The sequence below is a fragment of the Heterocephalus glaber genome, unplaced genomic scaffold (assembly GCF_053883595.1).
Source record: "Heterocephalus glaber isolate CG9 unplaced genomic scaffold, H.glaber_assembly_v1.0 deba00000331, whole genome shotgun sequence".
NCBI classification, from domain to species: domain Eukaryota; kingdom Metazoa; phylum Chordata; class Mammalia; order Rodentia; family Bathyergidae; genus Heterocephalus; species Heterocephalus glaber.
Window position 1 is genome coordinate 59,029,276 of NW_028258142.1, and position 22,093 is coordinate 59,051,368.

Genomic DNA, 22,093 nt, shown 5'->3' on the forward strand with positions numbered 1-22,093 from the left:
CTTGCACAACACTGACAGCTCTTTTTCTGAGAGTGCTCTGTCCCTAGCAGCTGGGTAGGTGACTTCCTTGGCCTTGGGTGATGGACCCCTGGTGGTTCACAGTGGGACCTGCTCTTGAGATGGTAGGGGAACAGGTCTTCATTTTCTGGGTTCACCCCTATTTCTCCATACATTTCTACAAACTCTCACCGGAAACTTATTCTCTATGATGCATTTAAATGAACACTTAGCCTTTTAACTTCATAGCTTGAATGCTGGAGGAAATTTTGCAAGCTTGTTTTGTATTTAAAAGCAACAGTTTACTAACAAATGGTGACTCATTAATACAGGGCATTAACATCCTCTGTCAAACAGGGGCCTCACTCCTAGAAGGTTATTTCAGGAAAATCTGGGCCATCTTTAGAAGGAGCCCCAAATTCCTTCAGTACATAGCTGAAGCTCAGTCTATGGCCTTTTAATCTCTCCCCAGAAGTTCTGTGGATGGAAGCAGTTTGTCATGTAAAAGGACGGGCTATTGAATCAGCCTGCCTTGGTTTTTAAAGTCCTGACTTCCTTACTTTCTTGCTTTGCACCCTTGGGCAAGTTTCTTATTTCTCTGGCTCTTTTCTGTGTTTATAAAATGAGAGCAATAATAATTTCACTGGATTAGTCTAAGAATTAAATGAGATAATATGAATAAATGATTTACCCAATAAGTAATAGCATTATTATTTGTTCATTCAGTAATTTCTCTCCCTTCCCCTCTCCCCTCCTCTCCCCTCCTCCATTCATCTCTTTCTGGGATTGAATCCAGGGCCTTTGCACTGAGCTACATCTTAAATCCTTTTTTAATTTTTATTTTGAGACTGGGTCTTGCTAAGCCCCTTAATTGCCCAGGCTGGGCTTAAATTTGTAATCCTTCTGCCTCAGCCAACCAGAATGCTGGGATTATTAGATATCCACCACCATGCCTGGTTTAGTAATATCCTTTTTAGTAATATCCTTTGATTGTATAATGGTCAGAAGTTGGAAGTTTGATAACGTTTTCTGTTTTATTGACCATGGCATCTAGGAAGTGCTTTTGTTTGTGAAGTGAGATTGTTTTTTGACTCTGGTCCAGAAGAATTTATTTGTCTTCTATTTCCTTTCTAACACAGATACGCCCACTCTGTTGCAGGCTCTGTGATGGTAAAAGTCTTCAGTTGTCTGGGGCCGTGGGGTTAGGTGAGTGTGCTTGTCTCTGGGGTTGTGTGGCAGGCAGAGGCAAAGAAATGTTCAGGAAGTTAGGTCTCGACAAGGGCTTTATCTGAAGGATGATAGGCACCAGGTTAAATCAACGTTTGTCTGATATCAAAGTCATCTCCCTCTAGAGGAACAGGGAGAAATAAGCCTGGTGTTTTTTTTTTTTTTTTTTTTAAATCCTGATGTCTACCTTAGAGGATCCTTTCAAAAGAACTCTTATCCTTTCCTGGGAGAATTTCCAGCTGTAGGTGAGAGCTGCTGCTTCTAGGAAGAGGCTGGCCCCCTGTGGAGGCCGGGAGAGGCCACGCCTGCCTGGAGGTTGTGGGAACTCGCTGAGGGTCCACAGCACTTCAAGTGAACTCAAGTACTCACTTCCCCATAATCAAGGGATGATTTTCCTTTCACTTCTGTGCGTGAAAATTCCAGGTGATTCCCATGTGCCTGGCCTGCCCTAAGATACCTCTTGACACTTCTCAGAAGAAGTACAATGGCAAGAAAATACCCACATGCATAAAAAACATTCAACATAGGCCATTTGAGAAATGCAAAAACAAGTTTGAGTCACCATTGTACTCCAGCAAGAAAGGCCATGATCAAGAAATCAAATAATAACAAATGCTGGAGAGGCTGTGGGAAATAAAACCCCTTCTACATTGTGGATGGGATGTAAACTAGTTCTGTATAACCACTGTGGAAGTCAGTATGGGGAGTCCTCAAAAACCTAAAACCAGAAATCCCATCTGCCCCAGCTCTTCCCCTTCTAGGTATCCTCCCAGGAGAGTTAAAGACGTCATTTACAGTGATTCCTGCACACCCATGTTTGTAGCAGCACAATTCACAATAGCTAAATCTTGGAAGTGGCCTATATATCAATAGATGAATGAATAAAGAAAATGTGATGTTTATATACAATGAAATGCTATTCTACCATAAAGAAGGACAAACTTGTGTCATTTGTAGGAAAATGGATGTACCTTGAGACAATAATGAAAAGCGAAATTAGACACACAAGCTTAATGCTGCATGGTTTCTCTTATATGAGAAACCCAGAACATAAATTAAAGAGCAAAATAAAGGCTAGATGGTAGGAAACAGAGAGACAGATCTTTTGCAAAAGGGAAGGGGACCATGAGGTGGAAGAGGGAAAGAGAAAGGTAAGGGGATGAAAAGGGAATTAAGCTGTGTTACGTACATGTACCAACTTCCTAGGAGAAATGTAGTCATTACGTACTGCAAAGATGTATTAATAAAGAATAAAAATTGAAGAAAAAAAAGAATGAAGGAAATGGAAACACGGTCAGAGGTTCTGACCACCAACTAATGAGTTTCGGGGAGGAGGGAGAAGGGACTCAATATGATGCCTGCTTATGTGCACTTACATGACATGAGTCACCCTGTTGGGTTGACCCCATTAATTTGGAGAAGCACAGAGGATCTCTAGCTAAACCATACCCACACTGCAGGGCACGCTGGGCCTTTATTTACCCTTGAGTTCTGGAGAGGAATCCATTTACTTCTCTCCCACTCAGATGGAGTTGGTTAGTGGACTTGGGTCTGGGAGGTGTTTTTTATTCTGGGGTCACCAAGATGTTCAGGCTTGAGGATTCAGCAGGAGGGTGTGAAGCCTCGGGACAGTTGGACTTCCATGATGATTTATTACAGGAAAGGGTGCAAGGCAAGATCAGCAAAGGGAAAAGATGCATGTGGAGAAGTCTTGGGAAACCAGACACAAGCTTCCAAGGATTGTCCCTTCCTGCAGTCTTACATGATGGACCTTAAATTCTCCAGCAGTGAGTTGTGGCGACACATGGGAGAGAGACTCAGTATTCAAGGGTCTTCTGGGAGGCTGGGTAGGTAGACAGCCTCTGCTTGGCACATACCAAAATTCAACTCCAGACAGAGAACAGGTGTTCAGCATAAACATGTTGTTTGTGCAAACAGTTCAGGCCTAAGCAGGTGTTTATACCAGTTCTGGGAACAGAAACTTTCCTGAAATCCAGGTTCCTAGACCTCAGCCAAGGACCAACATGATAAACAAGGATTTCCAAAGCCAGCAGTCGGGCTGCACAGCTAACTGATTTTGGCGTGGATCCCATAGGCTGAAACCTCTGCAGCATGAAGCAGAGTTCTATTGATTGGTTTCCCCAACTCTGTTGTGGCCATGCATATAAGACTGACTTCTTCTTTAACTGTGTCTCCTACAGATGTGAATGGGGACCTCTCTGTTCAGACAGGGTGACTTTCCATTGCCTGGAGCTGGAGTTTGGGGTCGAGATGAGTCTCATGTGACTTATTATCAAAGACACCATTCTTGCTCCACAAGAGTATAGAGGCCACTTAGTGATTAAAGGTAGCATTTTTTTTTCAGTACTTGGGATCAAACCCAGAGTGCACCGAGCTATATCCCCAGCCACTTTAAAGTTTTATTTTCAAGTCAGGGTCTCATAAGTTACTCAGGTTGGCCTGAAACTTGCAATCCTCCTGCCTCAGCCTCCCATGTAGCTGGGATTACAGGAGTGCCCCCTACACCTGGCTTGGTAGTATTCTTTATTGTCTCCATAGGGCCCACCAATTTTTATTGTAGACCAATGCCAGCCAACTTTTTAGCAGTGATGGAAATGTTCATATTCTGCACCATCCAACATGGTAGCTACTAGCCACATGTGGCTGTTGATCATTTGAAATTTGGCTACTGTGACTGAGAAGCTGCATTTTTCACTTTATAAATTTAATTAACTTAAAAATGATCTTAAGTAGCCACATGTGCCTAGCTCGTGGTCACTCTATTGGGCAGTACGGTTCTAGGCTGTCAGTTGTGTGCTATCCTGCTGGTAAGAAGGATAAACCGTGACCACAAAGGTGATGGTACCAGTGGAGGTGTTTTTCTCCACAAAGTTTCCTAATTTCCCCAAATTTGGCCTCACTCCCCTGGGCTCCAACCACTTCTCCCCCATGTCCAGTCCTCCATTTTGCAGCCCCCACCTTCAAAGCAAAGCTTGACCATGAATCAACAATAGGATATTAATTAAGGGAGACAGGAGGCTTCTTCAACATTATAGACCAGGTGGGCCTCTGGAGCTTTCAATTACAGATTGTCTGGTAAAAGAAGTTCCAGAGACATCTTCAGAATCACATTTGTTAAAACAGTAATTGCACTACACAGAAATGTACCTGGTTGTAGCTTCCCCCGGAAGCAGACTAAGATGGAATTCGGTGTCAGCGCCTTGTTGAGCAGTGCTCTCTGGGGCTATGCTGCAAGGAATGGAGCAAAGCAGAACCAGGTGAGAGGGCTGAGGTTGCAGTAAGGGCCTCACGTGTGCTCTGAGGCTGGGGTGCCTGCTCGCAGTTGTCCCACACTGAGCCTTTGCATTTTCACATCAACCAGATCTGGGGGTCCTGGGGAGGCTGTGGAATTGTCACCATCATGGCCAAGGGCAAATCCTGTAGAAGGGCGAGGCTGTGAGCTCTCAGCAGAACATACTCTTGGCAGCTGAGGAAAGAGTATGACAGCATCCACTGCTAGAAGGTCAGAAGTTTGAGCCCAGCTTGGGCAACTTAGTGAGCTCTTGTCCCAAAATTAAAAACAAAAAAAAGGCTGGGGATATAGCTCAGTGTGAAGGCCCTAGTACCCAGTACCCTCATACTTCTTGACCTCTCCCCCAAAAAGGATTTAGTTTCATGTGGAAAGAAATGTGCCTTCTTTCCTTATGCCTTAGTGTTTTTGCAGAAGGCAGAATAATGTAACAGACACAAGCTTTGGAGTTGGTTAAGTCCAGATTGTGACTCTGGTTGGTTTCTTGAGATTTCAATTTCATTGACTAAAAATTGAGGCTAATGCTACCTGTTTGTAAGGATTGCTGTCAAAATGTATTAGTTCGATACGTGGAAAGTACTTAGCTCAGGCCTGATGTTTGGTGAGCACTCAATACACCATCACTATTATTACGGTTCTAGGAATTTTATAAGCATTTCTGCTGGGAGCATAGTAGAGTCCAATTGGCAATTTTTGGCAACAGCTGGTGACAGTGAGTTGTCCCTCACCATTGACAGTGGAGGGATTTATGGGCCTGCCTCTTTGTTCCTCCTGGCCTCCTTATTTCTTCAGGCAGAAGGGCCCAGGATTGGGATTAGCTAAATGGAAAAATCCAGCAATAAGAACAAAGGCTGGTGGCTGCTTTTCCTGGATCCGGAGAGGAGAGCAGCTACTCAGGGAGCCCTTGATCTTAGGAAATTACAAGAGGGTTGCTCATTTATGTTTAGGTTAATGATGTAGCCCTTAGAGATTCCTTGAGATGCATTCTCTGCAGACCCCCCAGTTTGTAATCACATTTCTATAATCTTGAGTGTTTGCATCATGGACATGACCCTTCGCCACTTTCAAGCACTCCACAAATATTAACTAATTAATCCATTTCATAAAAGAAGAGTTTTTTTTTTTTCCTTCTTGGCAGCCTGAACTTCCAGTCTCAATGATGGCGTAGTCACAGAGTGAAGGGATGCGCTTTATTAACACACTTTTCTAAGCTGGACTTCCGGATGGGGGAAGACAGAGCTGTCAAACTCAGCCCACTTCAGCTGACCCAGCTGGTCAGCCCCCAGCTGAGGGCCTCTTGTCCTTCCTTGCTCTCGTCCTACTTGTGGACCTCTTCTTCGGCTAATCTTGCAAGAGAGGGGGTTGTGGTGGGGACCACAGTATCTTAGACTTGGATGTCACGAGCCAGTAGATTTTAGAAAGAAAAATTGGTTTTCTCAGTGAGGACATAGAAAAGCCACTACTATATGTGTCATCATCATTTTATAACAAGCAAGGAAATCTTAACAGAACGAGGTGAAGAAGACAGTCTTGGGATAAAGGACTCCTTTTGGAATTGAGCACCTTCAGCTTCATGGAAACCTGTGTAGTGTGTCTTTTTCTGTTTTGTCTCCAACGCATGGGAGGCTCCTCATGAACTGGGCCTCATCTGCGGGCTAAGAGAGGACTGACCTGCTCTAGAGTTTCTCACATCCACCTAGCCTTGGAAGGGCATGGGGCAGGCTGTTTTACCCATTGCTATGCCTTGTACTTCATGTAATGTTTAGCACAGGTGTGGGCTCAGGATTTGCTGAATGGTTGGCTGTGACAGCAATGCTGGGACTCAGCTCTGTACAATCCACTCTGTACATCAGGAAGTCACATTCAATGCCATCCAAGTTTCTGTTTAAAGGAACAAAAACCAAAGACTGCGATTGGAAAGGAGTAGTAGAGTGCTTTGGGTTTTTTTCTTTCTTTTCAGGAGAATTCAACTTTTTGGGGTCACAATGGTTTCTGCAGAGTTGCAATGTTTATCTTAATAAAGATGCTGCTTGTTTATAGTTTAACCCTGCTTGCCAGCAGCCCCACCAAGGAAGAGGCCCTTGGAGACTGAGCTATTCATTTAAAAACTAAGTGCCAGGGGCAGAGGGAAGCTTGCTATGGTTTTTATTTTGAGGCCTAGAGATCAACATTAAACAACTGTTCTTTTTTTTTTTTTTTCCTAGAAAGCATTTTTAAAAAGATCTATTTTATTATATACTTTTTATTGTTATTTTATTTTAAAGCATCCCATGGCCACTATGTGTAATTGCATTTAAAGATCTGATAAATCTTTGATGAATAATACAACATCCCTCCTAGCTTATACATATTTCAAAGCCAGTTAAATCCCAGGAGATGGCAGCAAGCAAAGGGTTGAACATTATATATCTTTCCACATTCCTACTCAATCCCCTTTCTTTAGGGAAAAGCTTCTTTCTGTCATGATCAGCCAGAGATGAGGAATGAAGAAGAGATAGATTTTCATTAAGAATAGAGGTTTTGTATGAAATTTCTTCCTCTGTCTGAACATCTGATAGAAGCAGGGCTTTGAAAATGAACTCAGATTGGATTGTATATACATTTTTATTTTGAATGATGTTGAGTTATGCAAATATTTCCCTGAGTTATGGTCAACGTTTAGCTGAAAAAGAATTCCTAAAGCAACATTAATAATGTAGATCGCTTGCTTTCTAAACAATAACCCTGGTCTGTGTCCTGTGTGCTTCTTTGGAAATAGAGAGGGCTTATTTTTCACTTAGAAGATTTTGTATGAGTTAAAGGGTTTTTCCATTAAAATTTCATCACACTCTTTCTCGCTCAAACATGGCTAGACATAATGATACTATTATTTGCATTAGAAAAGTTAATACAATATTGTGATGTCTTCAGGGTATTGTTTCATGGAATTTACCAAGAAATCAACAAATTGAGAGTGTTTTAAAAACTGTGATCTGTCACTTTTGGAGCTGTTTTCTTTAAAGTGAGGCAGCTGATCATATCCTTGATGACCCCTGTTTGGCCTGGTGTTAAATTACTTACGGACACATTTTCCCAAGCTGAGGTCATCAGAGACCTGGTCTGAGATGGTGTCTGTGAAGGAGGAGTTGGGAATGCATCACTGGACCTGCTCCTCCTTGGCCTGGTTCACCTTTTCACCTCCCTTCTCTCTAATCTCAGGGCTTTGAGTTTGTGGGGCTGCAGACTCCCCAGTTTGCTGGTGTGTGTGTGTGCATGTGTAATTTTGGGTAACAGGATAGCTCTTGGGTTCACTTCCCAGAATTGGCAGCACTATTTAATTTGTTGTGTGACTTCAAACAAATTATGTGGTTGTTCTCAAGCTTAGGACTATATAGGGTGATCACATTATTCAGCGATCATTTAAATTTAAAAAAATTATTACAGTAAAAGATACATTACTGTGAATCCCCCTCAAAATCCTCCCCTCACTTTGAACACACTTATCCCATATTCTTGCTACTTTCTGGAGCAGTTCTGGAAGTCCTCTTTCATGATTTTATAAGACGTGATAAAAAAATACAGTGAACGCTGCTACCTAGTGGCATCCAGTGGAAAGGCAGACTCATAAAGACATGACAGTGTCACTGGATCTGGTACCATGTGACATCTGGCTCTTCCCCAAAGTCAGAATGACCATGAAAGGTAAACGTTTTGGATCAATTTCATTGCTGGTATTGATTTATTTAGAATTCTTATATCTTCTTGGTTCACCTTTGGTAATTCATATGTATCTAGGAATCCATTTCTTCCGTGTTTTCCATCTTATCAGAATACAGCTTCTCCAAGTAGGTACTGATGATCTTCTGGATTTCTACAGGATCTGTCGTGATTTGACCTTTTTCATTCCTAATTGCAAGGATGTTTTTGGATAAGGTTGGCTAAGGGTTTGTCAATTTTGTTTGATCTTTCAAAGAACCAACTCTGATTTAGTGATTCTTTGTATTTTTTGGTCTCCATTGCATTAATTTCTGCTCTGATCTTTATAATTTCCTTTCTTGTATGAGCTTTGGGCTTGACTTGCTCTTCCTTTTCTAGAAGCTTGAGGTTCAACATTAGGTTGTTTATTTGAATCTGCTCTGTTTTTCTGATATGGGTATTCACTGCTATAAATTTCCCTCATAGGAACGCTCTCATTGTGTCCCATAAGTTCTGATATGTTTATTGGTATTAGCATTTAATTTTAGAAACTGTCTTTTTAAAAAATTTCATCTGTGACCCATTGGTTGTTCAGGAGGGTGTTATTTAACTTCCATGTGTTATGAAGTTCTTGTGTTTTTTTTCCCATTCACTTCTAATTTCATTGCACTATGGTCTGATAATGTGCATGGGACAATTTCAATTTCTTTGCATTTACTTAAGCATATTCTATGAGCTAGTATGTGGTCTATTTTGGAGACCACAGACACGCACATCCCATGTGCAGCTGAGAAAAATGTGTATTCTGAAGTTGTGTAGTGGAACACTCTGTAGACATCTACTAAGTCCATTTGTTCAAAAGTTTGGTTCAGCTCTAATATTTCACTTTTGATTTTTGTCTAGTGGTCTGTGACAGTGGTGTATTGAGTTCCCCCATTACAGCGGTATTAGTGCTTATTTGGTTTTTCACATCCATTAATGTTTGTTTTATATGGTTGGGTGCACTGCTATTTGGTGCATATATATTTATGATTGTTATCTCTTCCTCTTGGATTGCTCCCTTTACAAGGATATAGTGACCTTCTTTGTCTCTCTTAATCAGTCTTGGGTTGAAATCCACTTTGTCTGCAAATAGAATAGCTACCCTTGCTTTTTTCTGGGTTCCTGTCACATGGAGTATTATTTTCCATCCTTTGACTTTCAGTCAATGAATTTCTTTTTGAATTAAATGTGTTTCTTGTATGCAGTATACTGTTGGATCTTGCTTCTTGATCCATTCTGTTGGTCTGTTTCTTTTGATTGGTGAATTGAGACCATTAACATTTATAGTTATAACTGATATGAATTGACCTATCCCTGTCATGCTATTTTCCTGTTGTTGGCTTCCTTCTTTCCTCTTCTGTTTAATTTCTTGCCTTGCCTGGTGGATTCATTCTTTTAATGTTCATAGAGTTGTAATACCTGTTATCTCTATCTAGAATTTCCTTCAGAACACTTTGAAGTGCTGGTTGGGTGCTCATGAATTTCTTTAGGTGTTCTTTGTCATGGAAGTATCTTATTTCTTCATCAATTTTAAAAGATAGCTTTGTGGAGTACATCAAACTGGGTTGAAGGTTGTTTTCCTTTAGGGCTTGAAATACTTCACTCCAAGCTCTCCTTGACTTCAGGGTTTGTGTTGAGAAGCCTGCTGTGATTCTGATGGGCTTTCTTTTACAGGGGATCAGCTCATAATATTCTGTTCTTGTGTTGAATTTCTGGAATCTTGACTATTATATGCCTTGGTATAGCCTTTTTTTGGATCATGGCTAGTTGTGTTCTATATACCTTACTTATCAGTATCTCAAATTCTTTTTCCCTATTTGAGAAGTTTTCTGCCATTACTTCTAAGAACAGGTTTTTCATGTCATTTGCACTATCTCCTGCTTTTTAATTGACTCCAATCAATCTTACGTTATTTTTTGTATCATCTAGCAGCTGGTGGATTAATTTCTCATGGTCCCTTGCTATTTTAAGAAATCTTTCTTTTCATGGTTAGCAATCTTGTCTTCTAGATCTGATATTCTTCTATATCTGATATTCTTACCTTACACTGGCTCATTCTGCTGTATATACTTTCTATGAAGTTTTTTTTTTGTTTTGGTACTGGGGATTGAACTTGAGTCCTTGCGCTTGTGCAGTAGGTGGCAAAACCACTGAGCTAAATCCCCGGCCCCTCTATGAAGTTTTTAATTTCCTGCACATCTGTTTGAATCTGTTTAATGGATTCTATTTCTTTCCTAAGCTGGGTGTTCATGGTTTCTCTTTCTTTCCTATGCTGGCCATTCATGGTTTCCATCATTTTCCTGAGATCTTCTTTGTATTTTTTTATTTGTATCTGCTCTATAGTCATGAAGCATGTCTTTCATTCTGGTCACCATCTCTGTAGTTATTTGAGAAATTATTTCTCCTTTGATGTTTTCTAGAGTTTCCTTCATCTGCTTTGTTATTTCCACTGTTACTATTTCAGAGAGTCCAGGTGGGTGGCTTTCAGATTGTTCCACGTCATTGCCCCCTGGATTTGCCTTTGGTGAGCTAGAAGTCTGAGAGGGTTGCATCTTGTTTAAGTAGATTTTCATTTTGTATTTTTTAAAAAGTTTAATTCCTGGGTTGATGCTTTTAACTTGCTTATGGTGAGTAGCTTTATTACCAGTATTCAGAACTCTTAAGAAATGAGTACTTCTCTGAGGTGTCTTCTAGGTGTATCTGGCTTTTGGGTTTTCAGTCTATTGTAAGATCCTACCTCATCAATTTACTAGGGATGAGAAATTTCTGCCTACTTGGCCAAGACACTGGTTCTTTGGCACTGGCCTATAGTTTTTTTTTTTAAAAGTCCCTTAGGCAATGTCATTCTTGGTATACCAGGAAGATTAGCACAGTTGTATGCAACAAATAATCTCTTAATATGGTGATTTTTCCCTTAGAGGAGAAGATTTAAAAGGGGTTGGGGGAAAAATAGAGAAATAGAAGAAGAGAGAGAGATTAGAAGAAAGGTTAGATGACAAAAGAAGATCATACAAACTTTGGGAAATCTGTGAAGAAGACAGGAGGGAAAGAGAAAGGAAGAAATAAAAATGAGAACAGAACAACAACAACAAAAACCTAGAAACTATGTTCAAACAATTAGGAAAAAACAAAATGAAACAAGAACAAGAACCAGAAAATAGGAAAAAGAAAGAAAAAAGAAAAGGAAAAGAAGAAAAAAAAGTTCAATTCAAGGTGTAACTTTGCAGTTACTGGTAAACAGTGTAGGTCAACAGAGTCTAGAGCTGAGTTAATTAATCCCTGCAAGCCAGCTATAGCTGTACAGTGGGGTAGTGGATAATCCCAGTAAGCCTGCATCTTTAGTTCTACTGAATTTCAGGCTGGTTTCTGGCTATGAGCCATGAGTCCATGTGCCTCATGCCAGCTTGAACTGGGCTCTCTGTTGGCTCGAACTTTGCTCCCTGACCTCTTGCTGACTTGAACTTGGCACTCTTAGAGACACTGGGAGCTACTAGATGGAGCCAGGCCATAGCTCTTCTGAGGTTGAGCCCAGCTGGCCCTTCTCTAAGATGGCTACCAGCCAATCACCCTCTCCTGGGTTACACCTGAACCCAGATAACTCACCAGCCACTGCAGTCCATTGTGTCCTCCGCTCTGCTCCACTGATGTGCTTCTCTGGGGAGGCCTCTGGGGTTGCCAGTGGTCACCGTGCATCTGCAGGTTCAACCTGCCTTTTCCACGCCATGAGTCCGGGTTCTGGGAGAAAGCACTGCTTGCCATCTCCCTCTTCTTCATTAAAGTCTCTCTCTTCACTGTCCCTATGGACTTCAATTCTCCCTTCAGATCCTTCCTGGGTCCCAGGGCCCACTTCCCTCCTTCTCCTCCTCATGCAGCTATATTCCAGTGTCAGGACACCAAATCCCAGAGAAGTTCTTTCTCTGTTGGTCACCATTCTGCCATCTTCCTGGAAGTTGCTTGGTTTCTGTTGAACTGTGTACTGGGTTTCTCTGATCCCCATGCCTATCCCTGGCTCAGCAGGAAGGAGGAGGAGGGTGCACTGTAACCAGGCCGGCATCCTTCAGCTCTACCTCAGGCCCATGAGTTCTGGAACTCAGCTTTGTGTGGGGACAGAGCAAAGAAGCAGGAAAATGCTGCGTTATCAATGCAGAGGCTGAGTTAGGGTACTGGTCTCCTCCTCTGCCACCTCTGCTGGGTTCTTCTCCTCTGGCTCCCTGTCATTGGGTGAGTGAAGAGGGTGGCTGCCTCCTTCCCTTTCTCTGCCGTGGACTCCTGTCAAGCCACCGACAGTTCCTGAAAGGGTGGAGGCAGAGAGGTATGGATTTAGCTTCAGGTTAATTAGGGCTGTGAAATAACTAACTGAAGGCTCTTTAGAATTCCTTGTGGTCTGCCGCCTGCCTCACAAGTGCAAGGTCCTGAGTTCAATCCCCAGTACCAAAATACAACAACAACAACAACAACAACAACAACAACACAACAAACCAATAGTAGAATTCCTTGTGGTATTTTGTTATTATTATTATTATTTGCAGTACTGGGGATTGAACCCAGGGCCTTCACCTTGAGTTGCATCCCAACCCTTTTTAAATTTTTTGAACAAGATCTTGCTGTGTTGCTAAGTTGCCCAGGCTGGGCCCAAACTTGTGATTCTCTTGCCTCAGTCTCCCAGAGCACTGGGATTATGGACAGGCACCACCATGCACAACTTCCTTTTTGGCATCTATGAAAAAATGATTAAAAGACAAAACTTTCATCATAGACCATCCCTTAGATAGCATATTTGTGTTTATTTTTGAACCCACCCTGATAGTTACTACCCCACCTCACCAAATCTACACCCCACTATTTTAGTACCTCTAGCTAGAAATGGAGGTTTAAGCCTCTTTAGATTATTCAAGTTGACTTGGTATTTTGAGTCACTAGGAGTTTTAATAGACTGGATGGCTTAAGTGAGAGAATGTAGTTATTTGGTCTTTGTGGTATGCTGGGAGTTATCTTTTGAGATAGTCATTTACACAATAGTACATTTTTGCATGTAATAAACAATAACTTCCTATTTTGGTGACAAATAAAATGTAGGTTGGACATTTGTAACTTAAAATCTGATAATCCAAAATTTTCCAAAATCTGAGACTTCTTGAGTTCCAGCATGATGTGATTAATGGAAAATTCCACTTGTGACCTCAGGTGGTAGGTTGTAATCAAAACACTGGTGCACTAAATGTGTACAAAATTATCATCAGGCTAGGTGTACAATGTATATATGAAACAGAAATGAATTTCGTGTTTATACTTGGGTTCCACCTGTAAGCTATCACATGATTGTATATGGAAATATTCCAAAATCCAAAAAAATCTGAAGCCTGAAATTCTTTTAGTTCCAAGCATTTTGGACAGTGGATACTCAACCTATAATAGCTAGAAGTGCTTACTTTAGGCCGATCCCTTGTGTTAAGTATTGTATAACTATTCTCTAATAATTTATTATAGTAATTCATTTAATTCTCCTTGTAGCTCTACTTTTACCCCCATCTCACAGATGAGGAGCCTTAGGGTTGGGGAGGCTGACTTACTGACCCATAATCACACAGCTAGTGGGGGTGTGGATTTGAGTCCCAGTAATCTGACAGTAAACCTACATTGTTTAACTATGGTGTAGGTTTTCAGCCATTCGGTATAAGCTGAACCTGGAATTCATTTCTCCTAAGCTTGTTTTGAGTAACTTTTAGATATGCAGCTAAATCTTATCACATAGATCCCTATGTTTTTCCAATGTTCAACCTCCTCTAGGCCATGAAATGTTATTGATATGTGTAGAAGAATGGCTTTATACTGATTCAGTCATCTCATTAGATCTGTGACTTCCAAAAAAATTTCAACTTGAATTACAGTTTTAGATTATGATCTAGTACATACATACATACGGTGTGGTTTGGATAAGTGCATCCCAAAGGTCTCTATACTGAACGCATGGTCCTCACGGTGGGGCTGTTGGGGAGGGGCCTCAGGAGGCGGAGCCTAGTGGGGAGTCTCAAGGTCACTAAAGCCGTGCCCATAATGAGGATTATGAGGTGAGCAATTTGCTCTGCTACTCACCACTGCCATGATGTGCAGTCCTACCACAGGCCCAAAGCAACAAGGCCAACTGATCATGGACTGGGACTTGCAAAATGGTAAGTCTACATAAACCTTTTCTTCCTCCTCCTCCTCCTCCTCCTCCTCTTCTTCTTCTTTTGTAAGAAAATGGTTTTATTCCTAATTTTTAGTTCCATACTGTTTACAAATACACTTTTACTCTGATAATACAGCTTTGCAACTAGCAAAGCAGTTGAACTAACACTCATAAATACAGGTGGGGAGACAATTAACATCCACTACCTTATTCTGTTAATGTCATTTTCTAAAAAAACAGTTGCAAACAGACTACATAACATATGTGGGCAAAAGGCAATTAAGTGAATCTCTTGAAACACTATATGTATTATAAACAGCATATTTTCAACATTTACATGATTCATGTCAAAATGATGCAATCCTAAAATATATTCCTTTTAAAGGATAGATTTGGGCCGGGGATTTAGCTCAGTGATTCCACCGCCTGCCTCGCAAGCGCAAGGACCTACCAAAAAAAATACTGGTAAATGATAGATTTATCAATAAAATATTATATATCTTTTAATACTCTGGTACAGTACTTAATACACTGCAGGAAAATTAAATGTAGGTCTAGCCATCAGCTTAATAAAGGATCTCTTTCCATTAGCTTTCATTAATGAAAGAATTACAATTAGGTCATAAATAAATAGGAAAATTATTAATTACATGATCTGAGGTTTAAGATGAAAACTTGTAAAAGTTAATTTGATATACAGCAAAGTTACACAACACACTAACACCAACTGTTTGATATTTTTGCCTTGTGTGAACTGCCCATAGTGAAACCTTTCCTTCTTCTAAGTTGGTTATCTTAGGTATTTTGTTATAGTAATGGAAAGCTGACTAACACACATAATTAAATCGTGACACTGTTTAAGTGGTATATGTTTTGATAGTATCCTGATCTGTTCTCTTGTATTCTTATTCTATTTGACTAAAATTAGGTGTTTTGATACCAACTAAATTTCATTCCTCACTAATAGGCCAGAGCCCACATTTTTTTTTTTTTTGGTATTGGGGATTGAACTCGGGTCCTTGCGCTTGCGCAGCAGGAGGTGAAACCACTGAGCTAAATCCCCGGCCCCAGAGCCCACATTTTTGAAAAATAATCCTTTAGCTGGATAACTTTTGCCTTTCTTTAGAAGTTCTCTGCTCAGTGTTGTACATTTCAGCATCCCTGTTGAGGATTTTTGACGTTGTGAGGAATAGCCGAGATAAAATCAGTGCTAGAGGACCGTGAAGAGGTGGTGTTCTCACTCTGAAAGAGGTCAAGCCTATAAATCTGGCTTATTTTGGAGCACTGAGAACCGTAACCTGAGATCCAGTGCCCCAGCAGTGATACCTAGAAGGGTACAAAATCTAATCAGCCAGCAAATAAGAGGTTGGAAGACTGATGCACTTGGGCAAAGGGTTCTGGAAGAATATTCAAAGATGAAAATTATCTTGGATTTGTAGTAGTTCCCCACCTGCAAGTCACCCCTCAGCCTTCAGCAGTACCTCGAGGAGAACTCAAGTGGCTCATGAAATTGGCCAGAACAGATTCAGTTGCTGAGAAGTGCCGCAGCCACTGACTTGCTTGTCACTGTGGTGTCCAGGGCCACACACTTCTAGCAAACGTAATGAAAAGGAGGCATCAAAGTGAGTTATGGAAAACAGTTGAGCATGGTCTGTTCTGTTTTGCCATTCTTAGACACTAGGTGTTGTTCATTTATTTGGTTTCTTATTTCTCTCTTTGGGTGTAGTTGATAGGAAAGGGCTTCATGCTAGTAGTTAATGTTTATCTAGTGTCACCTACAGCCTTGACACTTGCTTACAGCCTTATGTAGATTGTTTCCTTGAGTCCTTACAAAAACCCAATAAGTAGGTGATTATTTGCTTCATTTTACTAATGTGCACATGGAGGTTTATGAAAGCCATTGGACTTCTCAGAGATTACACAGTGAGTATGTGGTAGACATGGATAGAAACAAAACAGTCTGAATGTAAGGTTATTACTGGGGACTAAATCTCAGCCTGATGGTTCTACTTGTCTTCATTGTCCCTGGGAGGTGAGATTCACAGGAGGGTGTAGAGATTTGTGTGGAGGCAACAGGCACTCTTTCGTTCTTTCAGTTTGTATGTACCATCTTCTTGTGTGATTGAAAATACAGATTTTTGGAAAAATTATTGCAATAAACAATGTATTGCCATGAATCTCCTTCAGAATACTTCCCCTTACTTCAAATACACTTATCCAGTCATTCTTGCTCTTTCTGAAGCAGTTCTTGTGCTTTTTCATGATTGTCTTTACTTGCACTACCATTGCTGCCTTGATAGTGTGAATTGGTTCAGAAGTTTCCCTGTCATGTTTGTTTTGACTTAGGGGAAGAGGCAGAAGTTGCATGGTGCCAGATTTGGTGAATGAGGTGGGTGAGGATGCAACAGCATGTTTTTATGGGCCTGCCTTTCTGTGGATGGTATCAGCAGCACCCTTCACTACACTTTTCATTGTATCTTATAGAGACGCTCAGGAAAGAGGACTTCCAGAACTGCTTCAGAAAATGGCAAGAATGATGGACAAATATGTTAAAAGAGAGGGGGAAGATTTTGAGGTGGATTCATGGCAATGTGTCTTTCAGTGTAATAAATTTTAAAAATTGAAACATTCACTGTATATTGTAATCACACATTGTACGTGGTGCAGTGGGTCCTGCAAGTGAAACTTCTACTCTTTGTCTTTCAAGATTCTCATTGTTTTAGGAAAAGCTGAATAGTACTGGATGCTCATATGAAAGAGATTGGAACTTAGTAGTTTGATGGACTATCAGGAGGCTAAGGAGGGGATTGGAGAACATGCGTGACACTCAGGGTGGGCAGATCTTGGAGGAGCATGCATCGTGGCTGACAATGGGAAATTCTGTGAATGATCTAGCAAAGCACAGGGTCAAGAGATGTGGGTGACAAATACATGGGAAACCATGGAAGCTGTGAGTGGCCTCCAGGAGGCCTGAGCAGCCAGGAGCAGAAAAGCCCAGCCTTGGGCTGAGATTCTGGGACTTGACCTCAGTTTCTGGATGTCTTGCAAAGTTGGGGGAGTGGCAGGGATGGAAGAACTGAGCATCTAGAGCTGAGCAGGGATCAGCCTGAGCTTAGAGATGAGGGCCGAATGGATCTGGGTGTGGAAATGGGAACATTGGGAATAGTAGGATGGGTTGTCACTATGTTAGTAACAAGGACACAAATGGCTTTGTTCAGAGTGGCACTTCTACAGGGCAGAGTATACCAGGAGGCAAGGTGAAATATTAAAAATGATAACTTACAAAAGAAAATAAATCTACTAGTTTCTGGCTTTTTTTTTTTTGAAAGGAATAACAATATCTTGACAGGGGCTGGAAAATAATTAAGTGCACATGCATGTGTGTGTGTATGTGTGTGTGCGTGCACACGCGCGTGTGTGTAAGGGACTAGGAGAGTATTAGAAAGTCTTCTTCTGCACGACAGCCCCCTAACCATTTGGAAGTGAGAGCACCAACAATAGCTACGATTTAACAGTCACCGACTCTTCAAGCATATTCAATGGCTAGAGAAGATTCAATTATTCTTAAGAGATTTAAGGTGATCTCAGCTTATTTTGCTGGTTTGTATTTTATTGGTGGCTGAAGGCAAATGATTGCAAACTCCAGAAAGCTCTTCGAAGTGGAGGTGGCTGGCTGGTACCAGCCTCTTGCTCTCCTTGCTGTCCCCTCAGCTGTTATTTAGAAATCTTGCAAGAATCAAACACATCTACTGTGAAGAAGTTGCCATCGATAGTACTTTTCATTTGTTCTTTCTTTTACCTTTTCCCAGGAAGATAGCGACAGCACAGAGCAAATCCCACTTTTAATTCGTAGAGGAGCGTTGCCATTCATATCCGACGGACGATTACATTCTGAAATCCCAGTGAGTGTGAGTTTTATTTCCGACTTTTTGTGACTCACCCTTTTCTAAGGTGCTTTCCCTGTATCTGTAAAATGGAACAATTAATCTCCACCCACATTATGAAAATCAGCTACAAATGCCTGATGTACATTTCCAGTTTCTTTTGGAGAAACATAAAATATTATCATTGTGTGGAATTGATAAAGCTTAGAACCTAAGTGTGCATTTGTAGGGCACTAGAACATGATAAATGCAACTGAAACAGACAAACCTGGATTACAGTATATACTGACTTAGAGTCTCTGGATAACAAAAATGTCTCCCAAAGGAAATTTAAAAAATCAAGACCAGAATAAAAATATTTGTATATAACATTTAAATTTTCTTAGGTCTTCTTGGCAGTTAAAAATCTAAGCCAGTGCCTTCCAAGCTTTGTTTGTAATTTGTTTTTATTGTTTTTAAATGATATATTCCATGGGAAATCAAAAGGTAGCCTGTGGATAAGGTGTTTGGTGCTCAAATAAGTTAAAGAAATGCTAGGTTGAACCAATAAAATGAAATGGTTTTCTTTCTGTGCGTCGTGCGCCTCCAAAAGAGGGAAATAGTTTGCAGCATTTCTAAGCTTCTTTATCCAGGGAATACAATTTGGAAAAAGCTGTGATGGGCCAGAAGCAAATTCAAAAGTGCTTATATTTAAAATGACTTTGGTTGCGTAAGTGTTCTTGGTAACTAGTAATACTGGGATTAAATTATTTTCATTCTTTTGTTCATCTGTCAAGCTATGAGTATTTAAAATTAATACTTTAATATCCTTTCTGGGAGATTTTACAGCCTGCTTATTACATAAATATGTAACTGACCATATAATACACGATTCTGTTTTTAGGTGCAGGACTAGGCTCTTCATACACACATGTACATCGATAATGCACTTATGGGCGCAGTATAATTCTGTTTTTTAGTTGTTTTCTGGGCTTCTTCTGCCTCTGTCTGAACTCACCCTTCCTTTTCTCTGTGTTTATAAACAGAAATGGGCAGATGATTCAAGGAGAAGCAGCAATATAAATACTATTAATGGTGGCTCATAAATCATTCAGTTTAATCAAGATTTCTTATGTATGTAGTATTTAACAAATCACTTTAGTCTCCTTGAAATTAAAAGAAAACTCTGTAAAAAGCCATGATATTGGAATTCTTTTTCAAAAAATTTTCAAAGAATATTAGGGTCCAGAATATACTGTAAATAGGTTTTGTCTGTGTTTGGTGAGAGTTATCAGGATTCTGGCAGGAGAACAATGTTTTAACTTGGCTCCTTGGAGACTTGCTGAGTTAAATAGCTACAAAATTTAGCAGCAACTCTTGGAGGCTAGAGTTTGAATTGTCACTGCCATAATTTTGGTATTGTCCAATTTACCCATTAAGGCTGGGAGTGGTGATGCATGCCTATAGTCCTAGCACTCGGGAGGCTGAGGCAGGAGAATTGCTGTACATTTGAGCCAGGGCTTCTTAGTGAGTTCAAGGCCAACCTGAACTACATAGCAAGACCCTGTTTCAAAAAAAAAAAAAAAAAGTAAGCAAGCAAGTACGTATTCTTTTGTTTTCTTTGCTAGAGGCCCAGGGTGTAGCTGGTCCCCAGTTACCTGCTGCTAATGGTGGTCCTGTCAGCTCGTCTTTCCATTGAGTCTTCTCAGGGCATCAGGGACCACACGTGGTTCCATCTGATGAATGTGTCACTTTATTCTCTTGGGTTGCTTAGGAATTGTTTTGAGTAGGATGAGAAAGAGCTTCCTTTCAAATGAGCACTGTTTCTCTAATGAGAAAGTGATCAACGCTTCGAATTTCTCCTGGGGAAGGAACTGGCAAGAAAACATTTTCCTCTGGAGCTGTGTGGTTTAAGTGCCACAAAGACACAGCAATGGACATCGTGAGGACCCTTGGACACAGGACTCCGAGAGGCAGGGGTGGAGTCTTCTGGGACGAACACTTTCTGTTGACCTGCTTCCTGCTGCTTCTGTCTCTGCATTTCCAGGCATACTATGAGAAATGGTTCTCAGAAGAGCCATTGTCGTCCACCCCAGGAAGAGCCCATGACAAAACAAATAGTTATTTCTGGAAACATTTTGGCCTGTTTAGCCAAAGGAGATAAATATTAAATGATTTCTCTCCAAACATAATATGTGCTATTGAGGCCAAATGTCAAATATCTCCGAAAGAACATGGTGGAAAAACAATTGTGATTTTGAATGGAAATGATTTTTATTACCGGTTCAGGATTTAGACCTTTATAATGGCTACCCATGCATGATGTCCTTGCCTGCCTCAGTCACAGACACTGGAGATTTCTGAGGAAGCTGTTTGTGCTCTCTGATGTGTAAAAGGGAAAAAGAAGTCTTTTTGTAGTGCTGGGAATCACACCCAGGGCCTCACACATTCTAGGCAAGTGCTTTTCCACTGAGCTCCTCTCTCAGCCTTGATCTAGGAAATGGGGATGAAAGTATCAGGCCAGTCCACGCATTCCCAAATTCTCACTGTTAAAAATCAATCAGCGAAAACATTTCTACTCAGAATACCATTAAGCCCTGAGCCACTGTGAGGTGATATTGGTGTGATTCTTCTGATGCCTCAGGTAGTGTGGAAACTGACTTGGGTTCTGTTGTCTTTGGCGACAGCAGGAAGTAGGTAGAGGAAAAGGAGCATTTATGCCTTTGGAGATGAGCAGGCTGCAGTGGGCTGTGGGCCGGAGTGAATTGCCTTTGCTGCTGCAGGAAGAACCTGTACTTGGCAAGAGAAAAGGACAGGGAGACGATGAGAATACGTTTAAGATTCCCAGCCCATGTTGCTGGAGAGTGCTAGTAGCACCTTGCTTGAGCCATGCAGATGGACAGAGCTACAATTCCCACCTGAGTAGCTGTTGCTGACAGGTGTAGGTTTTAGATTGAGTTTGCCATGGGGACAGTGTGGGTCTGGTGGCCTTGGGGGTCAGAGAGCTCTGGGGAGCAGCAGGTTGGCTGCAAGCTTGGAAACAGGCCCAAGGAAAAGCATGGCGAGAGAACCAGGCCCCCTTAGCCTCCTGAATGGAAGGGATCCAACACTGGTTCTATGTAAGCAGCTCTCTCTTCTATAGCACAAAGCACCTTTGGGCTAATGAAACAAGTAAAGGGAAGGAGATGTATTTAGGGACCATCAGTGAAAAGGTAAAGACAATGAAATCTGATCCCTTGTTGCTACTGTTTTTAGTGCCCACAGTCCTGGGGCCAAGGGCAGGGGGCATTGGATTTAGGGACAAATGGATTCAACATATCCAACCCTAAATCTCTTGTTTCTGCCTCTCTTCCTGGCAGCCTCTTTCTCTTATACTAGTTGCTTCTCTGTTCAGCTGGAAACATGGCAGTGGGCAGCTCTGTCCTCCTTCATAGCTGGTGACCTCACAAAAACACAGGTCCTCACTAGCTCAAGCTACAAAATCCACAGGTGTAAAGGACCTCATGATCTGACAGCTCATGTGCCCAAATTTTGAGCCAATTACCAATCAGGTTTCATTAAATGAAGTTTGTCAATTGTAACGACATCAAAAAATACATGGACAAAAATTATTGTTTTCATTATTTTCTCCATCTCTTCTTTACTTGGGTCATGGTTACTTGTTTTGCAAAATCTGCTGCAAAGGTGACCTTTCCATGAGATCTCTTTTAGCCCCTTGGGAATGGGTTGAGTGTCTCTTCTTTGTGTGCTGTAATGCTCTGTGACTCCCTTGTGACTCACGGATTCACCCCTAGACTCTGGGAATTTTGA

At 41.2% G+C, this 22,093-nt stretch overlaps 1 long non-coding RNA gene across 2 annotated transcripts in view; it reads left to right on the forward strand.

Annotated features, from left to right (window-relative positions):
* Nucleotides 1-22,093, forward strand: part of LOC110350811 (uncharacterized) — a 46,039-nt gene that overhangs the window by 19,304 nt on the left and 4,642 nt on the right. The window contains exons 1-2 of one of the 2 annotated variants that reach the window (XR_015444453.1): nucleotides 14,349-14,421; nucleotides 18,230-18,322. This is a non-coding gene — a long non-coding RNA (uncharacterized LOC110350811). Of the gene's footprint in view, nucleotides 1-14,348; nucleotides 14,422-18,229; nucleotides 18,323-22,093 lie in introns of those variants that run through there. The other variant, XR_015444446.1, reaches the window with a different exon arrangement.